The sequence below is a fragment of the Colobus angolensis genome, unplaced genomic scaffold (assembly GCF_000951035.1).
Source record: "Colobus angolensis palliatus isolate OR3802 unplaced genomic scaffold, Cang.pa_1.0 Scaffold198, whole genome shotgun sequence".
NCBI lineage: Eukaryota > Metazoa > Chordata > Mammalia > Primates > Cercopithecidae > Colobus > Colobus angolensis.
This window is the reverse complement of record NW_012115132.1, coordinates 2,473,678-2,483,441: the sequence shown is the minus strand read 5'-3', so window position 1 is coordinate 2,483,441 and position 9,764 is coordinate 2,473,678.

Here is a 9,764-nt window from a genome sequence, read left to right as displayed (position 1 = left end):
CCGCTTGAGCAGGCAGTCTGTCCGTTCTCAGATCTCAACCTCCATGTTGGGAGATCCACTGCTCTCTTCAAAGCTGTCAGACAGGGTCATTTGCATCTGCAGAGGTTTCTGCTGCTTTTTGTTTAGCTATGCCCTGTCCCCAGAGGTGGAATCTACAGAGACAGGGAGTCCTCCTTGAGCTGCTGTGGGCTCCACCCAGTTTGAGTTTCCCAGTGGCTTTGTTTACCTACTTAAGCCTCAGCAATGGCGGGCACCCCTCCCCCAGCCTCACTGCTGCCTTGCAGTTAGATTGCAGACTGTTGTGCTAGCAATGAGTGAGGCTCCGTGGGTGTGGGACCTCCCGGCCAGGTGTGGGATATAATCTCCTGGTATGCCGTTTGCTATGACCCTTGGTAAAGCGCAGTATTGGGGTGGGAGTCACCTGATTTTCCAGGTGTTGTGTGTCTCAGTTCCCCTGGCTAGGAAAAGGGATTCCCTTCCCCCTTGCGCTTCCCAGGTGAGGCGATGCCTTGCCCTGCTTCAGCTCTCACTGGTCGGGCTGCAGCAGCTGACCAGCACCAACTGTCCAGCACTCCCTAGTGAGATGAACCCGGTACATCAGTTGAAAATGCAGAAATCACCCGTCTTCTGTGTCGCTCGCGCTGGGAGCTGGAGACTGGAGCTGTTCCTATTCAGCCATCTTGCTCCGCCCTCTCACAACTTTTAGGAATAAAATAACAGTTGTTTAAACATAGAACTACATACATGGATAAAAGAGCAAAATAGACATAACAGAAGTGAATTAAAAGATAGATCTCAAGAAGATATACTGAATGTAGCACAAGAAACTAACGTGGAAAATATGTAAGTTGAGAAATACCAAACACAGAATTAAAATCCCTGATTTCTAATCAAAGTTCCAGAAAGACAGAACTGAGAGAGTTAAGAAAGTGCAGTATGTGAAGAGATAATGCCTTAGAACTTTCCAGGACTAGTCAGATTTACTGTTTTATTTTATTTTACTTTTTTACTTTATGTTGAGACAGAGTCTCTCTCTGTTGTCCAGGCTGGAGTGCAGTGGCACAATCACAGTACTCTACCTCCCAGGCTCAAGCAATCCCCCTACCTCAGCCCCCCAAGTAGCTGGGAGTTCCTGGAACTACAGACACACATCTGTAGAGATGGGGTCCCATTATGTTGCCCAGGCTGGTCTTGAACTCCTGGGCTCAAGTGATCCTCCCACCTCAGTCTCCCAAAGTGCTGGGATTAAAGGCATGAGCGTCTAGCCTAATCAGATTTTAATTAAAGTCATGGATCTCTAGATAACACAAAGTACAATATGTTAAGCAAGACATATCATCTATATAATACTCTATCACACAAGGTACAGGCTGAAGTGCTGTAACAAAGAGATCCCAAGTTACAGTGGGATTAGGAAGATGAAATTCCATTCATTATCACAAAACAGTCCCACAGGTTGGTAGTTTAAGGGGCTAGTAGCTCTGCTCCTCAACAGGACTCAGGAATGAAGTTCTGCCAGTCTTAAATTTAACTTTTGTTCTGGGTCCTAGACAGTTGCTCTGGTTGTCACTAATTCCTAGCCATTAAGAACAAAGGAGAAAGAAGCCCACAAGCTTTAAGGATATGACACACATGTTGCACACATCACTTTGAGAAGAAAGTAGCCCAGCTTTTGACAACCCCATGGGCTGGCATGCCAGATTTGAAAATGGAGGAGCCCCAGATATAATCTTTTCTATCCAGTAATTTGCTCTCATGGGGATTTTTCAAAGCAAGCAAAGGCTAGGGTGGGGCTGGAAAGCAAAAGTTTCCTGAATTTACAGTCTTACAGTTCTGAGTTCTCATGACTTCACAGTATAAAAGCCTCACCATCTAGCAAAACCTGAATCTAACAATCTTAAGTTTTCATAGTTCAGTTTTAAGGTGAAACAGGTTCTCAATGTTTGGTCCCAGAAAACTTCTAAAGGGTGAACCCTGAATCACCTTCAAAGCATTTAATGACATTGAGCCAAATCTGCAACCAAAATCCCAATATAACTTCTGATAAAACCAATATCTCAGTCTTATGGCAGCAAGGAGGTTGGGGTTGGAATGGAAAGAAATAAAATCACCTTGGACTCTTGGTTTTTTAATGGCCTTAATAGAGAGATCAAATTCAAAACACTACTCTAAAGCAGATCACATCCTGATCAGTACTGATTAGCACCCCCATCAGAGCTACCAAAAAGGGTGTAGAACATTCCCTCAGCCAGTGGAGCTGAAGCAAGACCCAATTACATGTTATTTACATGAGAAATATTTTCAGTATAAATGGATATGCAGAATGTAAAAGTAAAGAAAAATATGTGGAAACACTTAAGAATAATAATGTAGATGTAGTTATTTTAAAATAAGATAAACGATATTACAATAAAAGTTGTCATCAAAAAGAAGACCACTCCATAATGTCAACATAGTTAATTCAACAAGAAAAGATAACACTTCAAAATGTGTATGCCCTTAATATTAGAGTTTCAAGAATATAAACCAAAAATTGACAAAAACTGAGAAATAGACACATTAACAATCAGAATTGGAGATTTTAACATACATCTCTACATATTTGACATAAGTGTATTAAAAATCAATAAGGATAGGCCAGGCGTGGTGGCTCATGCCTGTAATCCCATCACTTTGGGAGGCTGAGGCAGGCGGATCACGAGGTCAGGATATCGAGATCATCCTGCCTAACATAGTGAAATCCCATCTCTACTAAAAATACAAAAAAAAAAACAAAAAATAGCCAGGTGCGGTGGCGGGTGCCTGTAGTCTCAGCTACTCAGGAGGCTGAGGCAGGAGAATGGCGTGAACCTGGGAGGCAGAGCTTGCAGTGAGCCAAGATCGCACCACTGCACTCTAGTCTGAGCGACAGAGCGAGACTTCTTTGTCTCAAAAAACAAACAAACAAACAAACAATAAGGATATAGAAGATGTGAATACTCTATCAACCAATTTAATCTAATTTAAATTTGTATAAGACTACACTAAATAGCTGCAGAATACACATTCTCTCAAGTGCACCTGGGAATATTAATCAGGATCTCCCATGTGGTAGATCATAACACGAGCTTCAAAAATATTTTTAAAAAGTCATTTCACAGAGTGTATTCTCTGACTAGATCACTACTTAGCTGAATTCAAATCAATAACAGACCGAGTGCAATAGCTCACACATGTAATCCCAGCACTTTGGGAGGCCGAGGTGGGTGGCTTACCTGAGGTCAGGAGTTTGAGACCAGCCTGACCAACGTGGGGAAACCCCATCTCTACTAAAAATACAAAAAAAAAAAAAAATTAGCCGGGCATGGTGGTGAGCCTCTGTAATCCCAGCTACTTGGGAGGCTGACATAGGAAAATTGCTAGAACCCAGAGTCAGAGGTTGCAGTGAGCCAAGATCGAGCCACTGCACTCTACCCTGGGCAACAGAAGGCAAACTCCATCTCAAAATAAATCAATAAATCAATAACAATACAAATATCTACAAAATCTCCAATACATTGGAAAAAAACAGTTAAACATCTCTTAATAGCTCCTAATCAAAGAACAAATCACAAGGAAAATTAGAAACTATTTCATACTGATGATAATAAAAATATAAAAGATAGAGAGGGCAAAATGGCTAACTAGACACAGCCCAGTGGAAGAGCTGCCACCTAGGGACCAAGACGACTGGTGCACTCCTAAAAGATCTTCAGAGAGAAGGCACCAAGAGCAGACAGAGGAAACACACAGAAGCTGGGCTTCAGTGGAAGGACCTAGGAATGCTGCATGGGGCTACTATGCACCAGGACTCACTCTTGGCCACTAGCAGTTTTGGGAGAACCAGTGAATTGAACTGTCAAGAAGAAATCCATTCTCATCACAGGCCTCTGGAATTACAGCAGGAGAAGACCCTTTGACCACCACAAACACTCGAGTTGGCAGGAAGAGCTGCTTAGAGAAGTGGTAGGAACAGCACGCCAGCTGATGTGGAGCCCAGAGGGTTTGGTGTGGGAGTCTCCATAGCGGAGCACTCCCAAAGAAACCTATCTCCCCAGGCTTGACTTCCTTCCATAGGAGACTTCAGCCCTAGGGGAACTGTCAGACCTGAACTCTGCAGGGATGTCTTGCCCATCAAAAGAGCTGTTGGACAGGAGCACCCTTTGGTCTGCCGGCCTCTCCCAGGGCCCCAGACTGGCCACGGCTACTTGCAGGACAGCCTCTGGCACCCTGGGGGCCAGCATGATAGCTCTAGCACTGGCAGGCCATGACTTACCTGCAGAGAGCTCCAGCAGGGTGGCCCACACAGTCATGCACCAGCCTACCCATTCCCTCTCCACAGTACATCTTCTCCCAGGCCCATAGCAACTCCCTACATTGCTTTCCCTGAATGTGTGCATGGAAAGATTCTTCCCTTCCTTGCTCCACCAGCACATGTGTGTGTGTACATCCTGTCCTGCCACTGCTACAGTGAGAGTGTAGACTACCCCCAACCCCTCCCACCTCCCCCACTCCCACCACTGACCACCACTGCAGTCAAAGCCTTGGTAGGCACAGAGCCAGCCAGTCCCACCCCCACCAGCAGCCTGCCTTTGTGCCAATACTGCTGCAGGAGTGAAACTAGGCACAGAAAACAGTGGACCCTCCCCAACCCTGAGCAACCACCCCTGCCTGTGGTACACAGAGGACATACAAAGAACTGCATCTGACAGCACCCTGCCCCCATACCAACACCACCACCAGCGTGACCCCATGCACAGTTGCCAGCAAGGACCATCCTCCAGCCCTGCGAGTCACATTGCCTCTGCCACAGTAGTGAATACCGACACAGAGGCAGGCACCCTGGTACCTGCTAGCACTCTCCCTTCAGCCGACAAGCATGCACCCCACTGCACTGCCACTGCTGCTGCCGTTGCTGCTGGCAAGTGCAAACAAGGATGGATCCCACCGCCACCACACTACAAAATACTGTGGCTGACACCACCCATTGGAGTGTAGTAACCAGCAGTCCAGGAGCACCTTGCGCCCCACCACAACACAGTAGATTCTTAACCTCAAGGAGACAGAGAGCAAAGTTGGGCCCTGATAAAAATTCTCTAGAGTTAGGGCTCATAGTCCTGGAGTTGAGAGCTGAGCGTTGCCTCCCTAAAATCTTCCAGAAACAAAGCCAGTCAGCTGAATCCACCTCATATACATTCAAACCCTTAAGTCATCAAATAGAATAAAATTTCTAAAAACCCATCCAGAGGTCAGCAACTTCAAAGACTGAGGGAACATCAACCACAAAGATGAGAAAGAACAAGCACAAGAACCAACTCTGCAACTCAAAAAGCCAGAGTGCCTTCTTTCCTCCAAAACAACAACACCTCTCCAGAAAACATTCTGAACCAGGCTGAGTTGGTGGAAATGACAGAAATAGAATTCAGAATATGAACAGGAATGAAGATCATTAAGATGCAGGGGTATGTTGAAACCCAATTCAAGGAAGCTAAGAATCATAATAAAGCAATACAGGGGCTGACAGACAAAATAGCCAGTATAGAAAAGAATGTAACAAACCCGATAGAGCTGAAAAACATACTACAGAAATTTTATAATGCAATCATAAGTATTAATAGCAGAATATACAAAGTAGAGGAAAGAATCTCAGAGCTAGAAAACTGACTTTCTGAAATAAGACAATCAGACATTAATAGAGAAAAAAGAATAAACAAAACCTCAGAGAAATATGGGATTATGTAAAGAGACCAAATCTAGAATTCACTGGTGCCCCTGAAAGATATGAGAAGAGTGTAAGCACTTCAGAAAACGTATTTCAGGATATCATCCAAGAGAATTCCCCCAACCTAGCTAGACAGGCCAACGTTCAAATCTAAGAAATGCAGAAAACCCCAGTAAGATGTTTCACAGGAAGACCATCCCCAAGACACATAATCATCAGATTCTCCAAGGTCAGAATAAAATGAAAAAAAAAAATGTTAAAGGCAGAAAAGTCAGGTCACCTGCAAAAGGAGGCCCATCAGACAAACAGTGGACTTCTCAGCAGAAATCCTATAAGCCAGAAGAGATTGGAGGACAATATTTAACATTCTTTTAAAAAAAAAAAGAAAAGAAATTTCAACCCAGAATTTCACATCCGACCAAACTAAGCTTCATAAGCAAAGAAGAAGTAAGATTCTTTTCAGACAAGCAAATGCTGAAGGAATTTATTACCACCAGACCTGCCTTACAAGAACTCCTGAAGGAAGCACCAAATATGGAAAGGAAAAACCATTACAAGCCACTGCAAAAACACACTTAAATACACAGACCAGTGACACAATAAAGCAATGACACAAACAAGTCTGCATAATAACCAGCTAACCTCATGATGATGGGGTCAAATCCACACATATCAACACTAACCTTGAATACAAATGGGCTAAATGCCCCCAGTGAATAGGCACAGTGTGGCAAGGTGGATAAAGGACCACGACCCATTGGTATGCTGTCTTCAAGACACTCATCTCACATGCAATGACACCCATAGTTTCAAGATAAAGGGGTATAGAAAAGTCTACCAAGCAAATGGAAAACGATGAAAAGCAGGGGTTGTAATGTTAAGACAAAACAGACTTTAAACAAAGGGCAAAAAAGACAAAGACAGGGATTACATAATGATAAAGGGTTCAATTCAACAAGAAGACCTAACTATTCTAAATACATAAGCAACTAACACAGGACCACCCAGATTAATAAAGCAAGTTCTTAAGAGGCCTCTAAAGAAACTTAGACTCCCATACAATAATAGTGGGAAACTTCAACACCCCACTAACAGTATTAGACAGGTCATTGAGGCAGAAAATTAACAAAGATATTTAGTATCTGTACTCAACACCAGATCAAATGGATCTGATAGACATCTACACAACTCTCCACTTGAAAGCAACAGAATATACTTTCTCCTCATTGCCACATGAAACATACCCTAAAGTTGATCATAAAATTGGACATAAAACACTCTTCAGCAAATGCAAAAGAAGTGAAATCATAACAACCACTCTCTCAGACCAAGGCACAATCAAATTAGAAATCAAGACTAAGAAATTCACTGAAAACTATACAATACATGGAAATTGAATAACCTTCTCCTGAATGGCTTTTGGGTAAATAATGAAATTAAGGCAGAAATCAAGAAATTCTTTGAGACTAATGAGAACAAAGATACAACATATCAGAATCTCTGGGACACAGTTAAGGCAGTGTTGAGAGGAAAATTCATAGCACTAAATGCCAACACCAAAAAGTTAGAAAGGTCTCAGTTTAACAGTGTAACATCACCACTGAAGCAACTAAAGAACCAAGAAAAAACCAACCCAAAGCTAGCAGAAGATAAGAAATAACCAAAATCAGATATGAACTGAAGGAAATTGAGACACGAAAAAATATTCAAAAGATCAGCGAATCCATGAGTTAATTTTTTGAAAAAAATAATAAAACAGATACACTGCTAGCTAGACTAATGAAGAAGAAATGAAAGAAGATCAAAATAAAATGAGAAACAACAAAGGGGGTAATCATTGATCCACAGAAATATATATCATCATCAAAGAATATTATGAACACCTCTATGAACATCAACTAGAAAATCTAGAAGAAATGGGTAAATTCCTGGACAGACACCCTCTCAAGACCGAGCCAGGAAGAAATTGAATCCCTGAATAGACCAATAACAAGCTCTGAAATTGAATCACTAATAAATAGCCTACCGACCAAAGAAAAATCCAGGACCAGACAAATTCACAGCCAAATTCTATCAAATGTACAAAAAAGAGTTGGTACCATTTCTACTGAAAGTATTCCAAAAAATGAGGAGGAGGGACTCCTCCCTAATTCATTGTATGAGGCCAGCAACACCCTGATACCAAAACCTGGCAGAGACAAGACAAAAAAATGTAACTTCAGGCCAGTATCTTTGATGAACATCAATGCAAAAATCCTCAACAAAATACTGGCAAACCAAATCCAGCAACACGTCAAAAAGCTTATCCACCACAATCAAGTAGGTGTTATCCTTAGTATGCAAACTGGTTCAACACACACAAATCAATAAATGTGATTCATCACACAAACAGAACTAAAGACAAAAGCCACACGATTATCTCAAAAGATGCAAAAAAGGACTTTCAATAAAATTAACACCCTTTATGTTAAAAACTCTCAATAAACTAGTTATCAAAGGAATAGATCTCAAAATAATAAAAACCATCTATGACAAACCTACAGCCAACATCATACTGAATGGGCAAAAGCTGGAAGCATTCACCTTGAAAACTGGCACAAAACAAGGATGCCCTATCTCACCACTCCTATTCAACATAGTACAGGAAGTTCTGGCCAGAGAAATGAGGCAAGAGAAAAAAAAAAAAAAAGGCATTTGAATAGGAAGAGAGGAAGTCAAACTATCCCTATTTGAAAATGACATGATCTTATATCTAGAAAATCCCATACTCTCAGCCCAGAAGCTCCATAAGTTGATAAACAACTTTGACAAAGTACCAGGATATGAAATCAGTGTACAAAAATCACTAGTAATCTTATACACAAACAACAGTCAAGCCAAGAGCCAAATCAGAGCCATTCACAATCACTGCAGAAAGAATAAAATACCTAGGAATTCAGCTAACCAGGGAAGTGGCAGATCTCTACAAGGAGAACTATAAAATGTTGTTCAAAGAAATCATAGATGACACAAACAAATGGAAAAACATTCTATGTTCATGGATAGGAAAAATCAATACTGTTAAAATGGCCACACTGCCCAAAGCAATCTATAAATTCAATGCTACTCCTATTAAACTACCAATGACATTCTTCACAAAACTAGAAAAAAACAATAAATTCATATAGAACCGAAAAAGAGCCTAAACTGCCATGGCAATCCTAAGCAGAAAGAAAAAAGCCGAAGGCATCATGCTACCTGACTTTAAACTATATTACAGGGCTACAGTAACCAAAACAGCATGGTACTGGTACAAAAAACAGGCACATAGACCAATGGGAACAAAACAGAGAGTCCAGAAATAAGGCCACACACCTACAACTATCTGATCTTCGACAAAGCTGACAAAAACAAGCAAAGGGGAAAGGAATCCCTATTCAATAAGCGGTGCTGGAAATAACTGACTAGCTATATGCAGAAGATTGAAACTGGATTTCTTCCTTACACCACACACAAAAATTAACTCAAGATGGATTAAAGACTTATATTGAAAACCCAAAACTATAAAAACTCTGGAAGACAACATAGGCAGTACCATTCTGGACATAGGAATGGGCAAAGCTTTCACAACAAAGATAATAAAAGCAATTGCAACAAAAACAAAAATTGACAAGTGGGATCTAATTAAACAAAAGAGCTTCTGCACAGCAAAAGAAACTATCAACAAATAGACAACCTACAGAATGGGAGAAAACTTTTGCAAAGTATGCATCTGAGAAAGGTCTAATAGCCAGCATCTGTATATTTGAATGAGGAACTTAAATAAATTTACAAGCAAAAAACAAACAACCCCACTAAAAAGTGGGGATAAAATATGAACAGACACTTTTCAAAAGTAGACATACATGCGGACAACAATCATATGGAAAAAAAGCTCAACATCACCGATCATTAGAAAAATGCAAATCAAAACCACAATGAGATACCATCTCACACCAGTCAGAATGGCTATTATTAAAAAGTCAAAAAAATTACAGGTGTTGGT